The sequence below is a fragment of the Pleurodeles waltl genome, chromosome 12 (assembly GCF_031143425.1).
Source record: "Pleurodeles waltl isolate 20211129_DDA chromosome 12, aPleWal1.hap1.20221129, whole genome shotgun sequence".
Classification (NCBI taxonomy): Eukaryota; Metazoa; Chordata; class Amphibia; order Caudata; family Salamandridae; genus Pleurodeles; species Pleurodeles waltl.
Window position 1 is genome coordinate 710,856,098 of NC_090451.1, and position 17,146 is coordinate 710,873,243.

Here is a 17,146-nt window from a genome sequence, read left to right on the forward strand (position 1 = left end):
GTTGCACATCTCCCCCTGCACCTGTTTATTGCACATCTCCCCTGCACCTGTTTATTGCACATCTCCCCTGCACCTGTTTATTGCACATCTCCCCTGCACCTGTTTATTGCACATCTCCCCTGCACCTGTTTATTGCACATCTCCCCTGCACCTGTTTATTGCACATCTCCCCTGCACCTGTTTATTGCACATCTCCCCTGCACCTGTTTGTTGCACATCTCTCCTGCACCTGTTTGTTGCACATCTCCCCTGCACCTGTTTGTTGCACATCTCCCCTGCACCTGTTCATTGCACATCTCTCCTGCACCTGTTTACTGCACCAGTGTTTGTTGCACATCTCTCCTGCACCAGTGTTTTTTGCACATCTCTCCAGCAGTAATTTTTGTTGCACATCTCTCCAGCAGCAATGTTTGTTGCACATCTCTCCTGCACCTGTTGATTGCACATCTCTGCAGAAGTGTTTTTTGCACATTTCTCCTGCACCAATGTTTGTTGCACATCTCTCCAGCAGCAGTGTTTATTGCACATCTATCAGACACCAGTTTATTGCACATCTCTCCAGCAGCAGTGTTTATTGCACATCTTTCCTGCTTCTCTGTTTATTGCACATCTCTCCAGCAGCAATGTTTGTTGCACATCTCTCCTGCGCCAGTGTTTGTTGCACATCTCTCCTGCGCCAGTGTTTGTTGCACATCTCTCCTGCGCCAGTGTTTGTTGCACATCTCTCCTGCGCCAGTGTTTGTTGCACATCTCTCCTGCACCAGTGTTTGTTGCACATCTCTTCTGCACCAGTGTTTGTTGCACATCTCTCCCCACAGCCGTTTGTTGCACATCTCTCCAGCAGCAGTACATGTCATCAATCTCCCAGCATAGTGGAAACTGTTGTTTTAAATGCTGGTTTCATCCGGTCAAGCTAAGCGCTGATCGCCAGCTCAAAAGCTCCATGTTAGTGACTTCCAGGAGACTGAAGGATACAGTCACCGTTGAGTATAAGCATAATGTTGTCAAGGCCCAATAGGGGCAGTCCCGCTCAGTAGGCTGGGTCGTCCCATCCTCTGCAAAGCCAATCATTTATCACCAGGATTTGTGCGGCCTCGCATCCCCCTATCATAAATAGTATATCAACATTTGTCTAGGGTGATATGGGGAGGGCAGTGTGCCTACCAAAAGAACCAAATCATGGCAGTGAGGTTCTTGAACCAACCATAAGGGATCATCAGTGGTAAGTTTTGCAGGACATAAAGGAAGCTTGGTAGGATCATCATTTTGAACAGGGCAACTCTGCCCGAGAATGTGGAGTGGCAGCTTAGCACATCTCTGAAAATGTATTTTGTTCATTTAGTTAGGAAGGGGGCGAAGTTAATGCTCCAGGTCAGACCGGGTTCCAGTGCGATGTACATGCCCAGATAGCAGAGATTCAGCCGTCTTATTGGGATAGAGATCTGTTAGGTTATAAAGGTTTTACGTCCCTTAAGTGGGATCAGTAGGGACTTAGACCAGTTTGCTCAATAGCTGTAGGCTTCTACGCATACCTCAAGATAGTGTAAAATGTGAGGACCAGTGAGATGCGTTTTGGCTCCAAAGAGCAGCATGTCAGCATATGGTGCTATCCTGCTTTCTACTCTGCCTCCACCAAGCTATACTTTCTATCTGAGTGTTGTATAAGATCAGCCTAATTAGAGCTCTATGGCGAAGATAAAGAGGAGCGGGGACAGTAAGCAGCCTTATCTGGTTCCTCTGTGAATTAAGAATGGGTTTGAGACCATACCAATTATTCACTCTTGCACAGAGCGGCCGGAGTAAAGGAATATGATGTGTCTTTGTAATGTGGCACCAAAATCCATACTGTCGAGGACACTGTCCAAGAATATGTTAAGCTTGGTGCAGTTGGTTTTCATCTATGTGGTGACTTTGGACATGCAGGCGGAGAACCTGGCCTGGGTGTCCGATGAATTGTGGGAGAGGAGGAGGATGAGTTGAGTCTCTCCTGCGAAGGGTATAACGCTGGTTCTGTGACAGCGAATGATACTGGTAAGTGGGTCCATGTAGGCGCAGAACATAGTGGGACTGAGAGAGGATCTTTGTGGTATTCTGCGGATGAGTTTGGCTGTGGCTGAGGTGGAAGAGTTGGGTTGGCCAGCTTGGTGTGGGCGGGGAGAAAGGAGCAGATGGAACAGGGTGTTAGTCCATGAATGCTGCCATCAAATAGACATTGAATGTGGATGGGATCTAAGGTACCAGATAGATCCAGAAGAATGAGAGCAGAGGTGTCTCCTCTGTTTGTGATCTGTTGGATGTCGTCCATGGAAAGGGTGAGATTGGTTTCTGTGTTTTGGTCTGAAACTGGATTAAGTGGTGTTGAGAAGATTGTTGTCCTTGTGGTGGGCGGCTAGATGTTTGGTCACAATCTTCTTCATGACTTTGGGCAGGAAAGGTTTGCGGGGAGATGGGCTGATAGTTGGCTAGTGTATTGGTGTTCACTGAGGTTTTCTTTAGAAGAGAACTGTGACATGTTTCCATACATCTGGGAAGGTGGCTGTGTTGATTGAGTTGTTCAGGACCTCGATGTGGGCTGAACTGATGAAGTCCAGTCCTTTAGTGACCACGTGATGCAGGCAGGGGTCTGATGGTGTGTATGGAACGCTTGTCTCTGCAGTTTCTTGAGTGGTGATGGTGGGCCAAGTGGTCACGGTGGCCCTCTGGATTTTGGAAGTGACAGGTAGGGTGACTGGGAGGATGGAGGGGTTGACTTGGGACTTGTAGTTGTCCTAGATGCAGGAGGTTTTCTGAGATTCTTCTTACTGAATTGAAGGAGATTGACAGCGATCATCTACAGCACACTGTGGAGCAGTTTGGGGGTTTGGACCCAGGCCTCTAAAGTGAGAAAACCTTTCCTGTTCAGATTCTAACAATGTCTAATTTTCATCTTGGCTAACCTACCTTTAAATTCATGGGTACACATTCCTAATGCTAACTTATCTAATATCTGTCCAACAACAGCTTGTCACCTGGGTGTCAATCAATTCATACTTTCTTTGATACAACCTAACATATATATTGATGACTTAAATGCAGATTTACTAGCTCCATCTGCTTTCCCTTCTGGGCAAAATGTGTCTGCAGGCCTGCCATTGCAGCCTGCATGAACCTTCGCTCCGCCAACCACGCCCTCGCCTACATTCCTCGCATCCGTCGCACGACTGCCGGAGGAAGATCATTCTCTCACCTTGCCGCAAAGACCTGGAACTCCCTACCACTCCACCTCCGCCTGGCTCAAGACCTTCTATCATTCTGGAAACACCTCAAGACTTGGCTTTTTGACCAGTAGCTCTCCCCCCCAGCGCCTTGAGACCTTACCGGGTGAGTAGTGCGCTCTATAAATCCCTGATTGATTGATTGAACAGGTGCATGCACCCTTTCACCACAGGTAACTGCACCGTTTCACTGTAAGTCACCCCTATGGTAGGCCTTCCTAGCCCATAGGGCAGGATCTAGGTACCTGTGTGTGAGGGCACCCCTGCAGGACCACCTCCATTGCACTGGACTTCATACGTGCAGGGAAGACATTTTCCCCGTGTACTAGACACCAGTGCCAAGCTACACAATGGTAACTCCGAACCTGGGCATGTTTGTTATCAAACATGTCAGAATCACACCCCAATTCTGTTGCCAGTATTGGTTGTATGGTTCCATGCAATCTGGGGCTCCTTAGAGGATCTTCGAGCTCCACGTAGCCCCTACCCCCAGCACTCCTTCCTGCAAAGCACAGTCTCCTACCTGCTGCTCCAGCGACGTGGGACTCCTCTTCAGGTGTGCTGAGTGGGCCTCACTGCGACTGCTGTGCCTGCTGCCTGTGAGTTGCCTGTTGGCGCCGCCTCCTCTTCTGACTCTCCCAACTTCTGAGGGTCACCCTGGACTCCCCTCCTTGGTCCCCTGGACCTTGGTGGTCCTCTTCAGCTGTGCACATCTTCTTCTCCATCTCTTGCATTTGCCAAGGCTTGTTGGTGGTTTTCCAGCACTACTGCCCGACTGCATCTCGATCGCCGACGTGGGACATCACTTGCATCACTTTTGAGACTTCTCCTCATCTCCTCTGCTGCTGTCCTTCTTTGTCCACCATCGACCTGGTCCTGCATCCACAGAAGGGTGGGTAGTGGCTCCTGCCACAACCGGGCACTCTATCACTAACTGGACTTGGTCCCCTTCCTTTACAGGCCCTCTTCTTTCAGGATCCACCTTTGGGTTCTTCTAGTCTTGGTTGGGTCTTGCATAATCCTTTTCCAAAGTCCTCCTGTTGGTTTTAGGGAAAAACAGGTACTTACCACTGCTCTCCTGGTCGCTGGGGGTCACTCTGGTACTCACCTCTTGGGTTCCTAGTTCCTCCAGCTTCCTTCTACTGATCCACTTCTTTGGGTGGAAGACTGCCTTTCACTTTCCACTTTTTTAGTACATGGTTTGGCCCTCCCCTAGGGCTCACTGTTTACCTATACTTTTGTCAATGCTTATTACTTTCTATGCTCTTTACTGATTTAATGTGTATATACTAGTGTATTTACTTATCTCCAGTAGGGGTAGTGCCTATTTAGTATTTTTGTTACCGCAAGAAAGTATGCTTTATTTTTCTAACACTGTGTGGTTCTTTCATGTGTGAGTGCTGTGTGACAATTGTGGTATTGCATGAGCTTTGCATGTCTCCTAGATAATCATTTGCTGCTCATCCACAGCTACCTCTATAGAGCCTGGCTTCCTAGAAACTGACTGCACCTTACTAATAGGGGATACCCGGACCTGGTATAAGGTGATAAAACCATCTGTGCTCACCATGCCCCAGGCCAGCTTCCTACAAGTGGCTTGCATCATTTTCAATATAAATATGGCAGATGTTATTAACAGAATCACAATTTTGGTCTGTTAAGTAATGCTAAATTGCCTTTTCAGATGTACAAAGGCCAATAGGGAATCGCAAAATATGATTTCTACCCAGTAGAAAGCACACTTCCCGATTTCCAAATAGGAAATCAGAAATAGAGATTATCTGTTTGCAATTTCCTAAGCACATGTACAAAGCATTTCCTAAATGCGGAATGGGCATTTAGAAAATGCTATTACCATTGACTCCTAGTCGATGGTACCGTGTGGAAGTTTAAAAAATGCATTAAAATGCTTTTTTTAAAGTGCCATGTAGCACCAAACGCCCCACGGCATTTGTGTACTTTATTTGTGCAACACTTTTTTTGGGGGGTGCATCAAGGGGGGACTTGGTCCCCTAGGCACCCTTGGGTTTCATTGCCTAATTTGTGATTTCCTATTAGGATATTGCAAATTTGGAAATGCAAAACCATTTGGGCCTATGGGCCTTAAGGCTCATAGGAACCAATGGTGTAGCATTTTTCAAATAGCGATTTCCTAATAGCGATTTCTAGTCTGTAGGAATCACTATTTGGAAAACTCTATTTTTGTACATTCCATTTTGCATACACTAAATGGCGAATTCTTAGAATTTGTTATTTAAGAACTGCTAAAAAAGGAATTTCGTACATCGGTCCCACAGTCAGTTGCTTGTGTTCATGTGAGACACAGAGTGGCTATAAGTTTGTTTTTAAGTAAAAGATCGACAACTTTTCAACCCCAAATCCAATCCAAGGGTCTTATCAAGACATAAGCATACCTAGGGGTCACCTTTTTGTGGCCATAAATATACTGAAGTCACTGGGCAAAAATGTACTTAAAACCATGCAAGTTGCAGTTCAAGTGAATTACCTCAGTGGAAGGGAAATATCTATACCCAGGTGACCTGTGTTTGTGCCCAAATAGCAGCAATTTTATCACAGGGAAGTCGACAGAGGGGGCTTGTTGGGAGTTCTGCCTCGTAAGGAAGCACTTTGTTGTTATGTGGTACTCTCTTTGAAGGCCTTGAGCACTTGCTGCTTTTAGGTAAATCGTTTGATGGAAGTTTTGTTAGGAAATTTCAGTTTCCCGGTGCACTGAAGTCAACTGGCAATTTGTTAACAGATATTGGAATGGTTATAGACATTTTAGAATTTAAATAAATTAGTACATATTTAATTATTTTAAAATGTAAAATAAATAATGTGATAAAAAAAATCACATTGGATTGGTTTCAAGTGCACTTGTTATTCCTGAAAAAACATTTAAAAAAAGGCAGCATATCTTTAACTGTTTCAGTGGAAGATAGCGGGAACAGTGGTTTACTACTGAAGTGCAGAAAATTTGGAAATTGCTAAGTCCTCCTAAATGTCTTTTCAGCCTGACCCCAAGGTTAGCCAAGCCATTAGTTAGACCTTTGTTGCAGACTGGATTTGTTATTTAGAGAAGTTATATTTGAGAATTGCCTCTTTCCTGGAGCTCTGTCTATTCCTGCAAAGGCTCAGAAAAATGTTTTTGAGCCCAAATACACTGAGTAGGATGAAACAGCTGTATGATTTTGTGGAGTCCAAGAAGCCCAGATCAAGACAATGAGGACAGTCAATTCGGACTTTGTTAAATCAATGGTGTAGCTTTGTCCTGGATCATAATGGATGTTAGAAAAATGTGTTTCTTTTTCCTGGGAATCAGCACAGCAGTTGATTCACTGCAGGCTTGTCCAGTGCCAACGAGTAGCTCCAAAGTCAGTGTTGAGCTTCTTCTCAATTCCACTGACAGTTTAGGGACCACCTATCTGTATTGAGAATGCATGTATTCCCATCTGAACTTGATGTTGACTACTTGGCCTGAGATGGAATATTGCCCTCCAAAGCATAATTGGCTCTCTAAGGAAAGTTATTTGCGTATTAAGGCCTTGGTCATGGGAGGAGTGTGAGGATTGAGTTTAGATTCAGTATAATACAGTTATCACAATGGAGATGGCATTACAGATAAGAGCCACAGTGACACAGTGTCATACACAGGACCTTGCAAGGTGGACCAGGGAACTCATGCTATATCTAACTATCAGGCTAACTTTGTGTTGGACTTTTATACCACTTGTTAGGGGCACTGAATGCCTAAGTGTGGCTCTGGAACATTTCTTTGAAGACAGAAGCCAAAGATGGTGGTGATGCCCCAATGGTCATGCCTGATGGATGCTAGTGGGTATTGGCCATTGCAAGGCAAATGTGTTCTACACAATCACTCCGGTTAGCTGTATATGTGAGAAAACGTGCTTGCTCTGGAGAGTCACTAGTGCTGGAGGCTGAGCTGCACTCGTATAAATGTGCTTGATCATCTCGGTCGCAGTCTCTACTGATGGGTGGTGAGGTGTTCCTAGTGCTCTGCTCAGCTTTTTGGGACTGCCTGGGCAGGGAAGGGTTTCCTTGCAGGCCAGGACGCAGCGCAGCAGGGTGGCTGAGGCTTAGCCCTAGTTGCACAATTCCAACAGTTAGAAGGAACTCAACGTGGTCCATGCAGGGCTGGCACGGACATTGTTCTTCAGTGAGCTGTTTGGCAGCTCATGCTAATATCTGTGACTGCCTGTTACATATATTGCATCCTGTCGGCCCTTACTCCCAGGAGGCGAGGTTGGCACTGTTCCTCACACTTTTGAGAAGGTGAACATATTGCTCTGTAGATAAAGCCCTAGCTGTGTTCCAGAACGCTTTAGCACACACACTCCGAGAGGTCTGCTCTTGTGGGAAACATAGGGCTTCCCATAATAGGAGGAGGAAGAAGAATTGAGGCATGGCTGACTCTGCTGTTTTCAGTTCTGTGCCTCGTCATCTTTCCCTGTTTAGTGTCTTTTCTTCTTTGTTTGCCTTTATTCTCCTATTTTTCTGAATTCGTTTTGTGGACCTTGGGACTATGTGCACTTTACCACTGCTAACCACTGCTAAAGGGCTAGTGTCCACTCCTTAAAACGTCTCAAACTTAGTTTAAACCTGATTAACCTATTTAATTTACTTGTAATTCCCTAGTGCAGTGGTACTTCTGTTACCATTGAATGCTACTAGTCGGCCTACAGCACTTACTGTGCCACCCACTTAAGTAGCTCTGTAAACATGTCTCAGGCTTGCCGTTGCTGCCTCTTAGCAGTTTTAAATTGCCAGTTCAACTAGTCAATATAAATCCTCTTGCTAAGTTTGAAATTCCCTTTTTGTTAGATATGTCACCCTTGCAATAGTCCCTAAACATCCCATAGGGCAGTGTGCATTGTAATTAAAAGGTTGAGCATGTACTTTTAAGTTTTACATGTCTTGGTAGAGAAAAGCTCAAATTAATTTTTCACTGCTGTAAGGCCTACCTTTCCCATGGGATAACATTGGGTTACCTTATTACATTTAATAAATGCTAACGTTTGTTTGGGATCAGGTAGGAAAGTCAAGTTTGGTGTCTGAGGATTTGCAATTTAAAATCCTCATTAATGGTAAAGTCGGATTTTAAGTCACAGTTCTGAAAATCCCACTTTTAGAAAGTTGCCTTTTAACTTGCCCTAACCATTTGGTGCTTGCGGCCTGTTCCTGGTTGTCATGGCTAGTTGTAGGTGGCAGTTGGACTTTGTGTATTCCTCTCAGACAGCATCACAGGGTCTGGTGTTAGCAGCATGGGCCATTTCTGACTAGATTGGGAGAGGGGGGCAGGGCTGTCACCTACCACAGTTTTACTGCAAAGGTACTGGCTCAGCTCTTATACAATGCCTCTAGCCTTTTGTGCCCCCATAGAGACTAGGACCAGGGTAGCAAGGCAGGAATTTCTGGACACCTCTGTAGAGGGAAACTCCAGAAGCTTCTCCCACTTCAAAGTATGCACCAAGTATAAACAGGGGTCCCCTCAGACCCACTCTTCATATCATTTCTGGACCTGAAGAAGACCCAGAAGAAGGAATGCTCAGCTGCCCTCCTGCCTGAGTAAGAAGGACTGGACCTGCACCTTGAACCCAGGACCTAACCACCCAAGATGTGCCTATCCAGCACCGTACCCTTGGAAGTGGGATAAAGGTTCTCTGCCAGCCCAGCTGTGGTCCCCATCAGAACCGACACAACTCGACACAGCCCTCACAGTTCCTCATTGGAACTGATGCAGCACAATGCAACTCGCATAGACCTTGGATCGTCACCTTCCAAATGGACGCAGCACAACGCAACTCAACGCAGGACTGCATTGCTCCTCAGAACTGCCACTGTGCAGTGCAACGCCCCAGATCAAGGACATAAGGTGCCATTCCCAGCAGGCATAACCTGGTCCTTGTATCTGGCCTGTACACAATCGCGGCTGGCCAGAAGTTGTGACTTTGTCTTGATCCGGCTTGACCAGATTGCCAGTTAGTACCTTGTGCTTCTAAGCACTATTTCTACCTAAGTCTTTAAAATCACATATCTCTACTGATGGATTTTTGTCATTTTGGTGTCAAATAATTTATTAAAATGTATTCTATTTTTCTGAATCTGTGTGAGATTTTTCTTGTGTTTCCACTTTATTACTGTTTGTGCGCTGCATAAATACTTTAAACATTGCCTGTAAATTAAGCCTTATCTGCTTTTGTGCCAAGCTACCAGAGGGTTAAGCACAGGTCAATTTTGTGACTTTTGTGGTTCACCCTGACAAGGATTGAGGCTGTTGCTTGAGAAGGGGTCACCCAGGAACCCAGTTTCTCACACGTCTTTAGCTTGTCTCTGTTGCCTGTCTCTCATATCTCGTCTGGTGCAAATCTCACTTTTCAGTGCTCATCCCTGTAGTTGGTCTCTGGTCCACATCTCTGCTTTTTCTGAGTTGCTATCAGTTCCACAGTCACTTGGGCGATGGTGCGCAAGATTGGTTGTTTGACTAATACAGCATCATCAGCCTGAGGGGGTGGGGGGTGCTAGACTCCCAGTGAGGGGCTATTGTACTGCAGGGCAGTGTTTTTTAGTTGAACTTTTTTTTTGTATTGAAACGCCTTGGCTTTTATGTCCCATCGATCAGCACATTCAATATTCTGTTTACCAGAACATCTACATTAGCGACAGGATAGCTGCTCAGAGCGGTAACTCGAGGAGGGCGGAAGTGACAACGGGCAGGATGGTTTCAGCGCTGCTGTCGGTGTCCTGATACTGTAGTTGGCAGGTCCTCCCTTGCAAGCTCTGGTATTATTTATAAGACAGGTCACAGCCACTCACTGCTGTGCGGCTCACAGATTGCAGTGCAGTAAAATGCACCCAGCCCTTTACAGCAAGAGTCTCCAAACATTTTAATGCCAAACCCCCTTTTTTCTCATGTTTATTACAGAAAATGTTTAATATTACAAGCTAGTTTAACAATTTCTTTGGGCCCTAAGGACACACCCTCTAACATGTATAGACATAATTGCTATGCAGTGCTGTTCAGTTCACCACAATAAATAAAAGGATTGTAAACCAGAGCAAACAAGTCTTGTCAGAACCAACATGTCCTGTGAAATGGAGGTGTAGAAGTACATTCTGTCTTTTGTTGATAAATCCTAAATGTGAAATGTAAAATGTATTGTAAGTACACAAGCCTAAATGTGTGAGGGACTTTTGAGAACATGTAAGACATTTTTTGTTGTCTGTTTTGCGTTATTTTTTTCGCATCATCATATCCGTTTGGCGGATGCCCTCATCTCATTTTTAACACCATTAGCCATTTCTGGATTTTAGACAGAAGCACTTAGTTGGGATCTTTAAGTCATGCTTTCTGTGTGAAACACTAAACTACAAGTCCTGAGGTGTAAAGCACTGTTTTCTAAAATACCAGGACTGCCTGAAGGTGTTTTCCAAGATATGGGCCACTTGGCAGTAATAAACATATTTTCATGTAAAACTTTGCGCTTACAATTAATTACCGCTTTTAAAAGCTTACAATTGCCAATATGTTCTTGGCAGACATGGAACCCTCCTTTGACACCTACTCCCAGCCAGGACATGAATGAGCGCTCGCGTCATCGATTGCCCTTAACAAAGGGGCTGACAGCTGCTCCGCTTCCTTCACTGTCTCACCAGACTGTTTTTCACTGCAGTGTTTCTCTGCTCGCTTCGGGGGTAGGCCTAGTGCTCTTTGCAGAACCCCCTTTGACATCCATTCCTGGCCTGTCCTCTCCACAGAGGGTCCAGCCCCAGAATTTGACCTCCTTGCTTTGCAGGTAATATTTCACTCATTAGATGTGTATGGATGGCCCAAACAGGACAGACCTAACAACATAACACCATGCAAACGTGTAAAAGGGAGGAGAAAAGCAGAGGGGAGCGAGGAGGCTACAGCCAGCACCTGAGGATATCTTCTTGGGTCCATAATCCGGAGACTTAAACATGGGTGGGATGTTGCTTGAAAATGGGGTCTTCAGTCCCTTCCTGAGGGCCAGGAGTGAGGGAGCCTAGTGACTCTGGTTGAGAGGGTCTTCAGTCTCTTCCTGTGGGCCAGGAGTGAGGGAGAGTAGTGAATCTGGATGGGAGGCTCCTTCAGTTCCTGCATGTTTTGTCATCTCCTTCCTGCATTTTTTGTCTCGAGTCTGGTGAAGTTGATGCACTGATTCTTGTGTCGCTGACCGGCGACCTTGATCTCGCTCGCTCACGTGCCATGTTGGAGTGCTTGAGAGGACCGTTTGCAGGTGATGCAACAGACACTGAAGGTATTACTGGGTGGAAAGCCAGTCTGGTTCTGTGAGGGTAGCTGAGACTTTGTCCACCTTCCTGGGAGCCCAGATCACACTTGAAGCAAAGGAAGCTCTTCACAGGAGCTCTTTGTGATTCTGGGCCAGCGTCCCCTTGGACCAGGACTTGCACGTTTGTTCTAAAGTCTCTGAGGGAGAATGCTGTCACTTTGTGGAGCTCACTAGATGGATGAGGGCAGTCTTCCAGAGACGTCCATTTTGAAGCTGGGTTGATATTTATGTGGAATCATGGGGATTTGGCGTAGTCGACCTGATGTAAAATGAAGCCTCCAAGGGTCGCAGCTCAGAGTCATTCCTGCACATGGTCCTGCTGGGTGTCACGGGTGATTAGCACACTCTCTGTCGTCAAGCACTACCGAGGCGCCAGAGAGATACTCGTGTCAGGGGGTTGCAGTGGTCGCATTGGATCAGTGGAGAAGGTATCAGTGTGCATTCGGTTTGGGGCATCTATGTATGGGACAGAGTTGGTTGTAAATCTGGGCCCAGGTCTGTGATGTGCTCAACGCTGTGACGTGGCAAGAGACCTTGCTGTGCTGCATGAAAGAGAGAGGGCAGGAATGCACCATTTCTGTGAAGATAAGGGGTGCTCCTGACCTCTGCCTGCGCCTCGTGCCAACCCAGGTACCCTTTCGCCGTGATGGAAGGGGTCTCTGCAGTGTGAGATCTTGCACACAATGGGTTGGTACCTTATATATCTTTAAATTCCACTTTTATCTTTGAGTGAAAAAAGATTTGTCTTGAAAAGTGTTCTCCTTCAGCGCGCCTTTTACGAGAACAGAAAATGCACCCTCCGCATTTCTATTGAACAACTCCCCTGGATCGCACAGGTGAAACTTTAAAAGTGCAGGTACCAGTGAGAAATGCATTGCACTTCCAAATACAAAACCAGCTTTGCAAACTGCCCGTGAGCTTGGCCAGCAGAGAGTTCGCTCTTTATACAGAAAAGTATCAGACCCAGGTGTTAGGGTCTCCTGACCTCTCTAACAAAGGCGGTGAACTCACTGAAGACCTAACAAAGTGTAAGATGAGCAGAGGAAACAGAGGCTTTGAGATGGGCCGACTGTTCAAGCTGTGCGTCTTGCAGAGTAGATTGCTTTTGAGAATTAATGTAAACGGGTTTAATGTATATGATGAGTCTCCATAGGGATTCTTGGGGCCTGGGCTTAGATTCATTTTGAGGTTCCGCTGTTCTCAACGTTTTGACTTAGTAAGTGGTAGAAATCAGACGTCAGTGATCCCTTCCTCCCTGCTGATCTCATGTTCTGGAGGAGTTCTTTGATCTTCAGGGCTCACTGGACCTCAGACAGGATTCACAGAGTTTGAATTTGTGACCTCCAGAGCACCACACTTCCCAGCAGTGACCCTCCACCTCCGATCCCCGCTTCTGGCTCCAGCCAGGCTGCCCTTCCAGCAGATTGTCGCTGGTGCTCTGCAGTTGTCTCCGACTGCACAGTTGTTTCATTGCCCATAACGCCTCATTAAGGACAAGCGCTGCTGCCTTGGTCACCAGGTGTTCCAGCCCTCAGAGACCATCCATGGTTTGATTCCTGGCGGCAGCAGGCATCTTCAGACGTGTTTCTCATATTGGAGCGACATGCATACAGCGCGTCCTCGTTTTATTCCCTTCTCACTGCGCTGCGTTTCTTCCGTCTCTCACTGCTTTGACAGCACCGGTATGTGTGTGTTTGTGATACTAGGAGGGTGTGTGAAGTAGAGTCTGTCTTCCACCATCTTGCAACGTTTTATCAATTAATGCGTAGAGGCCAAATCTAAGTGGAATAGGTGCGGATTGTGAGTAGGAACTCTACTTATCATGACCGGCTTCATTACAACTAGATGAAATGGCCTTCTGCAGTTTTGATCTAGAATGAATGTCCAGATTTTGGCTGTTATTTCCCCACTGCAGGAGGCAGCTTCAGTTCTGTGTCTACTTATTGGTCATACGTGGCTGGTTCCACTACGTTTGACCCCATTCTATTTCTTCATTAAGCCCCCCTACATATGTGCAGAGACTAAATATCCATAGTGGCCTTTTTTGATATATTGCAGATCCATCTAAAATATAGAACCTATAGAAATTGCACTGGCTTCCAGTAAGGCAGAGAATAGCTTTCAGGGCACTTTGCATTACCTACAAAGCACTAAACAACAAAGGTACTGCCTTTTTTAACGATAGCTTAAAGTGGTACAGACCAGGAAGGACACTTTGGTCGGCATCCAGCAGGATGGCTGTTGTCCCCAGTTTTAAATCCTTGGCCTGGGGCAGCAGAACCTTCTTTTGCGGAGCTAGCAGGGCGTGGAATGCTCTGCCTACCACCATCAACTCAGCCCCCACTTTACTGGCATTCAGAAAAGCTGTGAAAACCTGGCTTTTCAACACTGACCTAGACCTATCACGCCCCTAGGCTCCTCAGCCATCTCGAAGGGACTCTGTCCGGGTGGTCATTCTGCTAGCACCAAGACGCCTTCGGGTACACGTAGCACTCTATAAAATGCCTTAACATAACATAACTTAAAGTAATGACTGTCACATGGCAAAATCATTATTCTAAACATTCAGAAAGCAAGCAGTGCTGTGTCTACTTGTATCACAGCAAACTGGTTCTCGCTTCCAAACAGCCAAAGTGTACATTGCCAAAGAATCTTTTGCAAACCGAGGGCCCTTTTCCTGAGAGCAGATATTGGTGCTTATTTACAAATGAGAGTGTTTCTGAGATATCTCGCACAGGAGGTCCAGATTCCACTTTTAGCTGTTCCGTCATCGATAAGGATGAACGCAGACACATGGTGGATCTGCGAGTCCATCATGCGAGTGCGCTAACATTGCAGTAAAAGTATTTCCATCCTATAGTCATCATGTGCTCGTCCCTAATAAATCCCAGCTCTTTTTTAGTAGACAACATCCCATGTCAATGTACATTTTGAAACTTTTCAAATGACATAGTGACTACCTAGGTGGAAACAATTAGCTGTGGTTTATGCTTTGCTATGGTTTGTAAACAGTCCTTGGCCGAAGGTAGCATTCTGAACCCAGCACTAATCTTTTTTTGAGTCCAGAGACCCTTGAACACACTAAGGCAGTGGTTACCAACCTTTTGACTTCTGTGGACCCCCACTTTATCAGTACTGGAACCTGGAGACCCCCACTGAATTATCATTGGAATCCAGAGACCCCCCACTGAGTCATTACTGAAAGTTGAGGACCTAATCTGTTAATATTACTTAATTTTCTAAGCAGTCACAGACACCCTGAGGAGGCTTCGCGGACCCCAAGGGGTCCCTAGACCACAGGTTGGGAACCACTGCACTAGGGTCTAATGTACAAAACAGTTTTACAATTGCCAAGCCTGCAAGTAGCAAAGAAAACAGCCTTGAAAGAGCAAAGAGTATTTTGTTTCGTACTGAACCCCTGGTAAGGGGAGGGGTGTCAAAGGGGCATTGCACTCTTATTTGAGATTTGCAATGGAATGTATCACTGACCATGGATTGTGGCCAGAATTGTGGTCACAAAGCACTGATCGCATACTGACACCTCAAAGGTATTAGTAATTGACGCAAAGGGAAGATTTTCCCCAGAGACCGCTTTCACTCTGGGACTCGTGTCGGGCGTCCTCGATGGGAGCAGATAGTGAATCTGGGGACTACGAACCCCCACCGATTTGTGTCCCGGCACAACAATTTTGTTTAAAGCAGCACCTGGCCCTTTAATTTACACCGACTGTGCTTAAAAATGTTTCCTATTTAGCAAACCAGATGCAAGGGTGGTAGCCTGCTGGCCTTTGAAGGCGACCATTCCTGCATTCAGAGTTAATCACAGGGGGCAGACATTGCAGTCTGCCTAATCAGTGCGTATTAGGCAGGTTGCTAACTGGCCCTACAGATGCTCAGTTTGCAGTGTGATCTGTTAGTGTTTAGGTGGCCTCGCCGATGGTGCGACCGTTTGCAGAGCCGTCGGTGGCGGTGGCAGATCCCTGGTCTGTGAAAGGCCCTGAATCGTATTTGTTTCTCAGCTGATGAATGTGTGAATGCTTCCTACAGCAACCACCGGCCGAGGGGAGCCGACCTTCTGCCCTCATGTATGGGTTACAGAAGCTCTGCCTACACCCGCCTCTGCCAGTCCTCAAGACAACAAGCGTTGACAAAACCAAGTATTCCGCTCACTTTAGTAAGGGGTGTTTTGGTCCCAGTGGTTAAGATCGATTCAAGTATTTCCATTCGTCACTCTTTGTTTCTCTCTCGGTGATAATTACAGTTTAAGTTGTCAGAGGCCTGAGCATTTGAGTTTTGGGAAATAAAGGATGAGTTTTCCAGAGGGCAGTGAGTTGGACTTGGGGGTTATAAGTGATCTTTCCCGCTGTGTGTGCTTGGCACGGGCATCTTACTCCTGGCATTGAGTCGGCCCGGAGATGGAGGGACGTGGCAAGGAGTTATCTTTAGACTCCTTCTTCCAGTGACAAAGCCCCAGAGAGCTCAAGCGTTGATGGCCCCCTTGTCTCGGGCGTGTCCTCTCCGCACAGAGGCGCCTTCTCTGTTGGGAGCGCGCTGGTAGTGGAAACTTCCACCTCATTCAGTTCAATTAGCGCTGCTGCTTTCTGTCACTCCTGTTGAGAGGCTGGGCTTCTCTGCAGCGTGGCTGCTTCTTCTAAGAACTGCTTCACACCACCGGATCCGGATTGCCTCTGAGAGCTATGGTGGAGATGTGACATGCTCCACATCCACCAGTGGTCCTCACATGGCCCACATCCACCGGTGGCCCTCACATGGCCCACATCCACCGTGGTCCTTACATGGTCCTCATCCACCAGTAGTCCTTACATGGCCCACAACCACTGTGGTCCTTACGTGGCCCACATCCACTGTGGTCATTACATGGCCCTCAACCACCAGTGGCCCTTAGATGGCCCACATCCACCGGTGGCCTTTACATGGCCCACATCCACCGTGGTCCTTACGTGGCCCACAACCACTGGTGGTCCTTACGTGGCCCACAACCACTGGTGGTCCTTACGTGGCCCACAACCACCGGTGGTCCTTAAGTGGCCCACAACCACCGGTGGTCCTTACAACCACTGGTGGTCCTTAAGTGGCCCACAACCACCGGTGGTCCTTACAACCACTGGTGGTCCTTATGTAGCCCACAACCACCGGTGGTCCTTACATGGCCCACATCCACCGGTGCTCCTTACGTGGCCCACAACCACCGGTGGTCCTTACATGGCCCACATCCACCGGTGCTCCTTACGTGGCCCACATCCACCGGTGCTCCTTACATGGCCCACAAACACTGGTGGTCCTTACGTGGCCCACAACCACCGGTGGTCCTTACATGGTCCACAACCACCGGTGGTCCTTACATGGCCCACAACCACCGGTGGTCCTTACATGGCCCACATCCCCCACATCCACCGGTGGTCTTTACGTAGCCCTCAACCACCAAGGTCATTACATGGCCCACATCCACCGCAGTCCTTACGTGGCCCGCATCCACCATGGTTCTTAAAAGGCCCACATCCACTGGGGTTCTTATATGGCCCACATCCACCAAGGTCA

The 17,146-nt window shown here is 47.0% G+C and overlaps 1 protein-coding gene across 1 annotated transcript in view; it reads left to right on the forward strand.

The window, feature by feature from the left end:
• Positions 1 to 17,146, forward strand: part of RCAN3 (RCAN family member 3) — a 59,317-nt gene that overhangs the window by 844 nt on the left and 41,327 nt on the right. The window lies entirely within an intron of this gene.